The 13885-nt window shown below is 24.8% G+C and overlaps 1 protein-coding gene across 4 annotated transcripts in view; it reads left to right on the top strand.

Annotated features, from left to right (window-relative positions):
- Window positions 1-13885, top strand: part of LOC114127893 (octopamine receptor beta-2R-like) — a 165179-nt gene that overhangs the window by 70003 nt on the left and 81291 nt on the right. For all 4 annotated transcript variants that reach the window (XM_050198885.1, XM_050198884.1, XM_050198883.1 and 1 more), the window contains one exon: window positions 5815-5873. The gene's annotated coding sequence lies outside the window, so the exon portion shown is untranslated. The remainder of the gene's footprint in view (window positions 1-5814; window positions 5874-13885) is intronic.

Below are 13885 nucleotides of genomic sequence, written 5' to 3'. Positions count from 1 at the left end.
ACTATAATATATATGTATATAAAAATATAATATGGTATAAGCTCAAGGCAACGGTCGTCAAATTCGTCATTAAATACCATAATTCGCACACGATGATGTTATTTTAATCTATAAATAGATGAGTGTTTAAAATAATAATAATTGATAGAGTGAATACTCTTACATCACTCAATCTTACAATAAGTATGAATTTTACATATACATACGAATATACTTGTTTTGATGATAATTATAATTGTTAATAAAAATAAATATAATGTTATATACTAATTGCATACGCTTGATTTTTAAAAGTTCAATTAGTATATAATATAAAAATTTAAAAACACTGATAACAACATATTCTAATCAAAACTGTTTGACGTCTGCATGGTAAAAATAATAGTATTATTAGATCACCTATTTTTATTTTTGTTTTAAATTTAACATGGGAATAATAAATCACTTTATTTGAAAATGGTACTCAGTTTACTGTGGTGTTCATAGGAAGCTTTTCAAACCTTAAACGACCATAAAGAATGTTCATTTTAAGATTTATAGGTATATATTATGTATACATAGTAAGAAAAAAATAATACGATTAACCTTGCATAAAATTGAAGTTTAATTTATTATAGGGATTAACAGTGTGCTTCAAAGTTTAAGTCAAAAATATAAAAACAGATTTTAATTTTTATTATCAATTGGCCATACAGTTGAATAAAAATAATCAAAAATATTTTAGTTTTAATTGAATTTATTATATTATTTTGTTTTGTTATTCATGAGGGTGTAAGCTATATTTCTATTTTTCTATGAATAAAATATTAAGTTTGTATATGCTACGTAAATTTTAATTGGGTGTTTATGAACTATAAATTTGAAATTAATTACTATTATGCTTTTCATATTTGTTTTATTACCTAGTATCTTCGATACCAATTAGAATATTCTCAAGGAACTAAATACTGTTAATTAATACTACAATTATTATGACATAACATTATCTATGTATATTATTTATATATATATATATTGTATATAAATATTTAATAAACATAACAATGTGCGTTAAATTATTTATTGAATTTGTAAGTAAATTCAATAACATTAAAAAAAATATATATTTACATTAAATTTACAATTTTTTTAACCATGATTTATAGAATGTTAGCTATTTTATACAAAGTGTGAATTGTTGTATTATTTTAATTAAAACTTACTAATCTAATTTTAGGGATGTATTGAAAGTACTTTAATTTTTATGTATAAATAAGTAAACATGATGGTTTTAATTAATTCAATCATACTTAACGATTATAGGTAGTCAAAGAGCTTGCTATATTTTGAATAGATAAATACTTTCAAGTAGCAATAAAATATTAGAAAGTCAACAACGCGATATTATTTAATTATAATTTTCATACCATAAAAGTTTATTACTGTCTATTTTAATAAGGTTTTTATAAAAACTATTTAATAAATACTTGAGTAATTTTTCAAATTATTATTCAATTTAAAAAACATTTATAATATCACAGTGTAACTTAGTTAATTTTAATTAAACTAAGTAAGCAAAATCACGTGAGTTGGTAGTTGTAAATGATAGTTCTACGTTGTATTGAATATATTGTTATAATATTTTTTTAGTTAATTAAGGTGAAGTAAATGTTTTATTTTTATTATTTAAATTGAAAGGTTTTTATAATTTGTTTTCTTATAGGAGAAACAAATACAAAAAAGCATTCATTATTGGTTAATGAATTTCTAAAATAATAATGGAATATTGCCACTAAAAATAATTAAAAATTTTACTGAATGAGACGCTATGATTAAAACCTTTCTAGTAACGTTTCATTTTTCTCTACAGTATAACTTATACTTGCATGAGTATAGAACTATGAAGATACATAATTTGCATTGTTTTGTTGGAAATATATTGTAATAATAGGTACAGCTTTCATGGTTTTTTTTTTTTTTTTATAAAAGACAATTTAACAAATTTGTTGTTTTTAACTAAACCAACCTAGTTTTAACTAAACAATTTTTACTAGACTTTTCATAATAATGATATATAATTTATTTCATTAGAAAGTATTGACAATACAAATTAACTATTGAGAATTAAATTTGCATTTCCATTAATATAGAAATACTTACTGTTACTTCTGTTATTTTTTTTCGGGGGGGGGGGGGGGGAGAGTGGGATTTTATTCTCATTAATATTTATAATAAATAACAATAACATAAATATTAAAAAAAAATCATACTATTAATTATTAACAATAATATATAATCTTTTACATAAAAAATACATGAGATAAAAATGATATTATTAATAATAATTTTAAGTGTTTATACTTAGAAGAATATGTGTTCTTTATTTATACCTACCTACTTTATCTGTTTACAATCAGTTATATTTTTGATAAATTACAAATAGAATACAAATATCTACAATATATGAGTTAAATCCTTTAATTCTTAAACGTTTTTATATTTTTTTTTTATCATTATCTATTTATATAAATTCTTCGAGATCTCCATTTAGATAAATAATAAAATATTTAATAAAAAAATTAATCAAATATTTTTGGTTTTCCATTGTTTTAGTATCAGCTAGTGATAAGTAGTCACCAATATCATACGTGTCATGTGAAAAATATTAAATACATAATATCACAAGTATGATTGAGACCAGGTGAGCACAAATCATACAAAAATATTGTAATAACAATGAATGTGCTTCCTTTACTATATGTAAAAATAGAATCGGTTACTGATCAAGACCAATTAGTGGTATGTTATGCAGTACCGAAATGAATGTAAAAAGTATTAAAACCCTCTGTGTTCTCGGCCTATATTACTATCATTTTCGATTTGTGTCCACCAAAATTAATCAACTAATTAAAACTAACTATGTAACATTAAACTAATAAATTATGGGGTTTTCTATTAAATAGGTACTACTATATTTAATACATAAATCCATTAATCATTGAAGACTAAAAAAAGGATTTTTTTTCCCAAATAATTTCATAGAAAGAATTATTATTCTAATGATTATTGTGTAACCATTATTAATTATACTTATTAATTTTTTTGTAATATATTTATTAGTATGCAATCTACCATTCTAGTTGGTCTAACAAATGCGATGATAATTTATTGTTTTAAATATTTTTATTTAGATTAAAGAAATTAAAGCTTAAAAAAATAATTGTTCTATATTATACTAAATCGTTATTAAATATATATAAGTAGGTCAGCACATTTCGGTGGTGGATGTTTGTCTATTACCCCTCCGGTTCTCAGACAGGATAGTGTAATTTTACTGTAGGTATTCGATTTGAATGCAATATGATTGCATTTGATAAAAAACGATTCTGAGCGGACCAGGGGATCATTTTTATTTAATTTTATTCGTTTCTATGGTGATAGACAAAACCGTAATTATTTTATATTACATAATCGTGAAGTTGTACATTTTTTCTCCTTTAACTGCTTTTATTTCGAGTATTATTTCGAAAATCAAAAAATGACTTCTTTAAAGTACCAGCTCAAGAACATTACCTTTCAGAAAATATGCTACACTTGTATTTTTGAGCAAGTTTAGGGGGAGAAAAAATGTTCACAGAATAAAAAAAAATAAGTATTATTGTAAAACCAACACATTCCTCGCTCCGCTCAGATTGTTGATTCAAACGCTTCAACACTTCTAAAGATATGTCTAAAATATCCGTTATCTAGTTATTTCAAAATACTCATAATAAATCAGATTTAACTGATTTGATATATTTTCTACCTAAGAAGAAGCACACGGAACAAGTTGTTCACTTGTTCCATACATAGTTTGTACAATTTTCAACCTTTAGGGCCACAACAAACAATCATTCTGCTGTGTGTGTACTACCGTTTCAGGTTCTACAAAGTTTTCGCTGTGATTGACGGTTACGTGGGTATATCCACACGCCGAAATTCTATTGTACACTATCCACCTGTCGTGATATGTATAATTGAACCACCACAAACTTAATTTTTTATGCAGTTGTGTTATGTTGTATTGTGCTTAGTTTCAACTATACAATAGCGATTACAGTACGTTCAGTACGATAATTTGGTAATAACGGAAAATACGTGTAATATACTATATAGTTCAGGTAAATTGTATATGCTCTACTGCATTCATCAAGTTAAGTTAGGTTTATTGTTGACCATATAATACAGGATAGTTTTTCTTACTATATGAGTATTGAGTACATTATTATGTTCTTACCATTTATTATTTTCATACAAATTTTTTAAGTTATTTATTGAAGGAACTAAAGCCCTGACGCTGCTACTATACTATTTTTTTTAGGGGTTACAGCCATTATTTTAATTTCGCGTTTAATATCTAATTTATACAATTAATCAGATGTAACGTACATCTATTTAATTTAGTATATTTATATTTATGTATTTAGTACATTTTTTCGTTAATGGATGTTTCAACTTTTTAAAATAATCATAACAATAAATAAATCATAAGACATATATATATATTTATATTAGTATATACAATGAATTATGATATTAACTGCTATCAAACATCAGTGGTTTATAGAACTTTTGAATCATTTAACAGTTTGCAAAAAAAAAAAAAAAAATAATGAATTAATTAATAAATAAAAATACACCTACCGTTTTTAAATCAAAAACATTTTCACTTACAGTTAGTACCTACATTTATTTTAGTGTAAATACATAATTTTTAATACTCTACTTGTTAATGAAGTCAAATTATTAACGTGCACATTTTTAAATGGCTATCAAATACTGCTATCATACAATTTTGATAATATATTAAAAGTATTTATACGAAATACATATCTATCTTCAACTGTCAAATATACTGGAATTTATTTGTAACACAAGAGTATAAATTAAAAGTAATTTTATAAATTTTACAGAATACAATTTAATTTATCAAAGTTTAATTTATAATTATTATCTTTTCATTTGTTTTCTTTATTTTATTAAAATAAATAAATCTTGGTAATGATTAACAATTCTTTTGAAAGTCAATTTATTTAAATATAATATTATACTTAGATTTTTTTTCTAGAGGTCTTCTATACTGTAAGACTTTTTTAACTATTAGAAAAATTGTTATGAAGCCAATAATCAAAAATACTCATCCTTGCTTGATAAGTCATTTTTTTCAACTTTTTTTTCTACGGCCAATATACTAAATACTTTATTTTTATTTTTTTATTTAAAAAGAATATTTACAATCTATGCTGCAGAGCATAATAAGCAATTTTGAACATACAACAAGTAATTATACAGCATGAAACCTATTAGGAGGGAGGCCATCCTGTGATAGAACCTAACATTAATTATATTTTTATTATATAAAAAATGTATTTTGATAAGTATTATTTTTAAATATTTGTATTCTATACAATTATGCTTATGTGTTAATATTGATAAAAAAAAAAAAAAACCGACCAATAGAAAAAATAAAAAAATATTTTTTATTTTTTATTCCATTATTATAATGTCAAGGTGTTATTTATACTGTAGTAGAAGGATTATAATTAAACGATAATGTACAACTCTATATCGATATTTTTAAATATAGTTTTTTTATTGCTATTTTTTCCACTTACTTTTTTATTAAATTATGTTAATAATTAACAGATAAAATGGATACATTAAGGATAATAATAAGACAAATAGATACTTTCTGTACGAAAGTGTTCTAGTGTCGTTTAATAACTTAATTATTTATGCTGTATTATGTTCTTTGCGTAATGCTGATAACTATATTTTTGTTTGTTTTTTTTTCAGATTAATAATACGGGTTTCAGAAAACAATGCGTTATTGATACACTTACAATGCACATCAGGTAATTAATATACTCACATAAAAATAGAAAAATGTAATATCATATTTTACGTTTGTAATATTTAAAAATAAAAATTGAATCCGACACATTTCGAGGAGTTAACTCAACTAAAATATTTAAATGGATGGCACAAGATAATAGGTTATTTGTAGAAAAGAATATTAAAAGCTAATTTAGACATGTAATTTAATTTACAAAAAGTAGAAGGTTTAATGATAAAAATGTATATGGATAAATACATATTTTATGTTAGATTACTAATGGAAAAAAAAACCTTTGTTACATTTTCAAAACAAAAATTATTCTTTAGGTTTATAAATTCTTTAACTTAATCATTGTTCACATGTGTAAATTGTTTTTTATTTTATATTGTAAGTAGGAATTTTATTTTTATTACTTCCAGTTTAACCGTTGTGTTAGCTATTTAGTTCAGTATATTATTATAACATAAACTAATGGAATTGAAAAGATATATTATATGGCTACATCAATCTAGTTACAAACAGTTTATTTTTTAATAGTAACAAGAATAATTAGTATCCAAATGATTATGAACTACTTTTAGATAGTAGTACTTTAAATTATTTTAATACCAATTGAGTATTTAAAAGACATTTTTATTATTTATCGTATAGGTTGGAGAAAATATTCTTTCATTAAAAGGTTTCTTATATAATTTTATTACATATTTTAGGTGAAAAAATTGCCTTTTGTTATTTTGAGATAAATATAAATAACGTTTTCAATATTTTAAAATTTATAAGATATAACTCACTATGGTACACTATGTAATTACGCCACTTACCTAATGAATATATTTTAGAATTATTTAAATTAAAATACATAAAAGCTATAATTTAGGCTTATAATAGATACATCGCAATATAAAATAAACATTAATATTTTTAAATTGAGATGCAATGAAATTTATGAGTAGAAATTAATATTATTTTGGAAATTTTATTTTTTCATCTAAAAATGTATTTTACTGAAAATTTGGGAAAATAGTATTACTTTATTATTTTAAGTACTATAATAACTATAAATAGATACTTTATTTGTTATTTTGTTTGTCAGTTAACAGTTTCAATATTCTGTTTATTAAAAACTTTTTATTTGTATAATAGTTATAATATCATTAATAAACATTTTGATTAATATTAAATGCATTATTGTGCACGATTTAAAGTAGAATTAAAATTTAATACTTACACATACATGAAAATTCATCAAAATTCACATCATATTAATTATATCAAATATGTTTTATTTTAGTAAAAGTCGTGTTATTACTTAAGTATAAACTTTGTTTACAATAGTTTTTCATTGCGATGTGAATGTTTTCAATACGAATATGACGACAAGAAATATATAATGAATTGTTTGGTTGGTTGTTGGTTTATTAAATTGTACGCGATCAATGAATGTTTTTTTAATATACAAATGTAAGCCGAACTACTGTTAATATTTGTCTCTATTATTCAGGAAGTTATGATTATATAATATTTATGCGTGCTACATAGTTATACGTATTTATATATTTTATCATTTATACTTAACTTGTGTGTTAATTCTCAAATAAAGTGTGAGGCACTGATAATTAAAAATAAATCTTTTGTTTTTTTCTTTTGTGTTGATTAACTCGATAAGGAAATGCAAAGTAATAAAAATTCAGCAATTAAAATTATTCAAGGCTTGATTTTAATTTGTATACGAGTATGTACAAAAGCTTCAAAAGTAGTATCGTAAAAAATACTTTTAAAAAAGTATTTAAATACTTACACTTGCATTTGCATAAAGAAGTTTATAAATACATTTATAATATGTACTTTTATAAAAATTAATTCTACGAATAAATAAACGACATAATATAAATACAAGTGTAAGTATATTTTTTGTTAAACTTCTTACACCTGGTTTTGGAATATATTTCATGCAAATATAAATTTAAAACATTTATTTATAATATAATAATTATTATAATTGTAGTCAGTAATCAACACGAAAAAAATCATGTTTTCTTAGAAAAAGGTGATTGATAGTTTTAGATATAAAATTATATTTTACCCCTGTTTGTGGTTGTATGTATAATAGAATATATCTAATATGAATCCTATAAATGTCCTAGATTATTATAATATGTACCTGTACTAAAATAAAAATAAATCTGCTTTAATAATTCATTAAAATTTATTACGGCTTCCAGTATTGCCAATAAATAAACAATTTCACTTTTATTCATGAATAGCAGATGTTTATAGTAGTACTACCTACCTACATTTATAAATTATTTTAAATCAAATTCTTGAGTATAATATAATGATTGGGAGTATAATATTGTTATTTAATTAAAAAAGGTTTTTAATTAAAGTAAGTGCAGAAACATTTTATATGATTTTATCAAAATATTTATAACGTTCAGTTTTTGATCAAAATAATTGCATGTCCCTTTTATCTAAGCATTTCTTACACAATAAATTATATTATTTTATTTATAGTTTATTTGTTTGATTATACTTTTATATTTGAGTTTTGTTACTACTGTTTCATAGTATCCATCTTTACTTAATATGTCATGTACAAGGGAATTTTGTTAACATAACTACATAATCTGACATTTTAAGACTGACTATTAAAATATTTAGGCACTCATATATCTTCTCGTCTTGTAAATAAGACACATATTATATTTTACATGATAATATAAAGATATAATGCTTACGGAAAATCTGTCATAAATACTATATATGAATTATAATTACTAGATTACAAAATTAAGTTTAGCTTACTTAATTGTTTTCTATCATAATGTAAAATTAAAATACTGTGATTTTCAAGTTTTTTGCAATAACTATGAAATAATGTCTTATAAAACAAACTGTATGTATTTAAAATAATCTTAAATTAGGTTTATGTTTAATAGGTTTATTACTTTATACAAGTATTCAGTGTTTAGAGTGAATTTTCTCAAAATATCATAATACAGGATAATTAAATTATCGTTTTAATTTTAGTATTGGATTATAAAAGTATGGGGTTGTGTTTAGAATTTATACTTTAAGTATAAACTATTGGTATCTTTATAATGATTCTGACATTTTTTTAATTATTGGTAGAGATGTGTTCTTAAATTTTAATAATCTTCTTGAGTACCTACCTATACTTAATAAAAGTTTTATATTAAAAATCAAATAGAAATTTTATTTCATGGCATGTATAAAATAAAGAAAAATTTTGTATGATAATTCTATAAACTATAAAATACGAAATAATATGTAAATAATTAAAATTAACAAATTAATAAAGAAATTCCGTCAAAAAACGATTGAAATAAATTAAAATGAATGGCAATGTCATTAAGTACTTATAATTTAAATAAAATTGCATATTATTATGAATGTAGTTGATTCCTGCTTACGTTGTAAAATATGTTTTCAAAAGCTGTAAATCGGATCAGAAATGAGTAATAAAATGGAAATACTCGTACCTATATAAGAATGAGTGATTTAAAGTCTCTTAACGATTACTCTGTCTGTTATCAATCACATTACAGTAAGTCCAATGAGTGCACTTATGTAAACCATTTTAATGCTATAAATGTAACGTTGAAAATAATAATATGGGTAACAATATAAAATATTACTTTCAGTTTGACGCAGTTAATGTATCAAATCGTTCTCGAGTTCAATAGCTTATAATATTTTAATTCAATGCCTTTGTTTCAAGTTCGATGCCATTTCGGTATTTCTTATGTCGTTTAGTGACACGGTTAATTAATACTCGAAGTTTTCATCTCGAAAAAAAGTTTGATTTTTTTCACCTGCATAGTTACATCAGGTTATTTGAAAATCCAGTACCACATTTTTGTTTTTATTTTCTTTCTTTAGTTTCCTTTTTTCTGCCCTTCATGCCAACATCTCCGCAGTCGGCGTGACTACCTACTACTACACTTTTCTACCCGTCGCTTTTCACGATTTTTTCTTTACAGCATGTATTTATCCTTGGATCCTTTTACCCAACTATCTATCTATGTTTATCGATTTACCTCTGTCTTTCTCCTCCCACTCTATCACCCCCTCAACGTATCTCTCACCTCGAACACAATTCCACATTTCGCTCCCTGTCGTAATACTATACAACCGTTCAATTGCAGGTATGGGTACTCGTACTCAGCTGCAGTCAACAATCGTTTACACGTTTTGTTTCTTATGTGAGGCTATTTTTTCTTCAGTAAAACTACTATACTACGTGTACGTTTTCGGCAACTACTTGACGCGGCCACGCCGATAAAACGTGTACCTACCTACTTCCCCCCTCAAAACCACTCGCTCATCATTGGTGAGAAACGTTCTTATTTAACAGCAGGTCTGGATGAATTTCGAGTACAGTCGAGCAGGGAAACGTGAAAAAAATGTGTAATTTCTTACACAGGTGCCCTAAAGAAGAATCCACCACCGCCGTTAAACACACACACAAGCATATTTATATATATATATCCCTCAAGCTGTAGTACACACTCGTCGGTTACTCACATTTGCGTGTGTGTATGTGTTTGTATATACATCTTCTTCTTCGTTTTACCTCCACTGTTATACCTAAATACACCTAGGATGTATTATACGGCCCAACCTACATTGCCACCGTTAAAATGCTTTTATTGTTCGGTACTATTTCCCTTGTGCCACACAATCATCTGATTTCAAACCTTTGTAGATCACTGGCGTTACCTTGTCTGCACACACACACACACACACACACACACACACACAAACACCTAATTTGTCCTGTAACACAATTTTGAAACCTCACCACTGTCGGATCACGTACTTTGTGGTAGAATAACGAAGACGGAGGCAATGACGGAGGTGGTTAGTGAATGTTGAACAGACATGCCCACTGAGCTACAATCATGAAGTTTAAAATATGCAGTTTACCAAACCCTATGCTAACCTATCGACCTAGTCCATCCGTCTACCAGATTGGTTCTAAATAAATTTTCACACACACCCACTTAATCTCATATTCATCTTGTACGTATATTATTTTTATTATTTTATGCGATATGGTACGATATAAATGTTAATGACGTGTGCAGCAGCCATGTTGTCAGTAATGCGTTTTACCCTTGTCGGAACTCTGTCATCGGTTTCGTTATTACTATTATACAACTACCTATATTTTATTATTGCATCCTTTTTCACAACATCTAAATAAAACAATATTTCGTCGACTTCACGAATGCGTCAATTATGTTTACGTCGTTGAACACAATTGTATTATATTGTATTCAATGCGTGACTTCAAAATTACGAGTTTTCACACATTGACGTACGGCATAGTATATTCCATTCTTTAATTTTAGTTTTATAATTAACGTGAATATTACGCTTTCAAGCTCGTTTACGTATAAGTTATATACCTACTATAGAGACATATAATATGAATAATTTGCATATTAATTTTGTATATAATATTAGACTATATTGGTCAACCTATTCTTAAATCCAAATATGTAAATTTGATAAATTACTACTATATTATGTTTAATTGTTTGAAAACCATTTATCATAGAGCTTTCTTTGTAACCTTAGGAGCATATTATTTTAAACGCTCATTATTTTTATAATAAATATGAAAATGCACGTAATACTTTATTGTATTTTTATAATGGATTTTATATTGTCTACGCCATGCAGCCTTACACAAGTTGAACGGGTCATTAGGTACTGTAATTGAGTATTATTGATTAGTAAATGATTTAAGTAAATATTATAATATATTGTGTATGAAATTGCTGATACGAAGATGCATTGATAAAACAATTTTAGATCATATTTCAAATTTTTAATTACATATATAATATTTTTAACGAATGATTTTGAAAATTAATTTGTATTATACCGTATTATATTATTATAATTAAGAAATTATAAAATTATAATAATAAATCTTTATTTAGATTGTACTTGATTTCAATATAAATTTGAACTTTTGAGTAAAAAGTAGTTTCTGTATCATATTTTAATATTTACATTGAATAATTTCTTTTTAAATGAGCAACATTTTTAAATCTAAAAGCATTCTCGCTCCATTAAATAACTGTATTTTATTAGTGAAATATATAATATTTTTATGACAACTTTTATTTTATTAATACACTTAGACATAGAGGATACATTTTTATTTCTTCATATTGAATAAATAATATTTTTTTATAATACAATTGAATCCAATATATAGCTCTTTGAAAAGTAAATAAACAAAATAATGATGAAGTATTAAAAAACAGTATTTCTATAAATAATATGTGATAAATATGAAATATAGATGGAAAATATTAAGGGTGGAGGAGCTAGCATCGTATTATTGCACTATATTTCAAATGAGAAATATTCAGGGGAAAAATATCGACAGTGAAAATGATACAATGCGGAATAGTATACTATTTGCAATGAAACGCATTAAACTCTATATAATGTATTATAATGAAACTTAGTCTGCGTCATGATTTATTTTTTTTATTTCAAACATTTGATGTTGTTTATACGTAAATTATGATATATCCTTATCCAATACAAAATTGTTAAATTAAGTAAACATTTTTATCAAAAAAAAAATATTTATTCTTATCAATAGATATTTTAAATAATAAATTAGCTTTTATGTTTATTTACCTACGTATTATTTATATTATTTGCAATTTCAGATACAATTTAGAGTATTTTAAGTATGAAAATACATTATTTGAAAAAATATATTTATTTATTTTTTATTTGTGATATACACTATACAATAACTGTATCATTTTAGATAGTATAAGCGTTTTTTTTTACATGATCGATAAATATTGATTTTTAAACATTACGATTGCAATATTAATAATAATTATCTAACTAATCATCATTGTTTTTATATGAACAATATCCAACTTATCACGTTCATTCATACAACAAAACAATAATAATAATACAGTAAAATTTACATATTAGAAAGTTTTGACGGATAAAAAAAATTGCTTACTATAAAGAAATACTTTAAAGTGATTCGCGTAAATTTGTTATTAATTTGATTTTGTTCTTTAAAATATTCTGTTGAACAAAAAAATTCGTCGAATGAAAGTTCTTTGTATGTATGTTTCACTTTGAAAACAATAATAAAATTGTGACACAAGTCCAAACGGGTACTATTATAGTTTAGTTACCTTAAACCTGCATTTCTGTATATGTATACTTCTTGCTCGCCAACATCTAGAATATTTATTTTAATTTATGTAATACGATATGTGATAATTGCATTGGAACAAACCGCATTTTATGCTTAAACACCTCGATGCGCACATCACGGCGTGTAACTAAGGAACCGTGTAATATCAAAACACACAATTTGACCTCCTTTTTTCTTGATACCATACAATGTATAAACTTGCCGACATCATGTAGATATATGTGCATCGTATATTGTATAATGTAATTCTGTAACGCACGCACGCATAGACGAGAACAGTGGAATATGCTCTCGGAGGAAATGGCAAAGTTGGAATCGTAAAAATATATGTATAATCTATTGTCAAGTAATAGTAGCGTGGGGGTATGTACCTAACATATTATTGTCTCTCGTTAACGTCATTATACGGGAATCCATTATTCGCGACCGATTTTGAAAAAAAAAACACCACGAATTATTATAATAATATATTATCTTCCTGTGGTGACGCCGTACCCGCGGGCCAGACTTAATACCACGTTTTCGGACACTGAGAGCGATTCACGAATTGTTATTATTATTAGGTTTTTTATTATTATTGTTATTATTATTATTATTATTATTATTATCATCGTACTCGTGGACGTGACATTCGCGAACCTACTGATGGTGAAGACTGTGTTGATGGTGTCGACCATTATTATCAATGACTGTGCCTGATCTCTGATAACGAATTGAGTTAATAAACGACCGGTGCTCGATATATTGTACAATTTAATATTAGTATATTATATAATATTCGATACGAG

Source organism: Aphis gossypii, chromosome 1 (assembly GCF_020184175.1).
Source record: "Aphis gossypii isolate Hap1 chromosome 1, ASM2018417v2, whole genome shotgun sequence".
NCBI lineage: Eukaryota > Metazoa > Arthropoda > Insecta > Hemiptera > Aphididae > Aphis > Aphis gossypii.
Note: the sequence above shows the minus strand (reverse complement) of the source record. Positions and strands in the feature narration are given on the sequence as shown.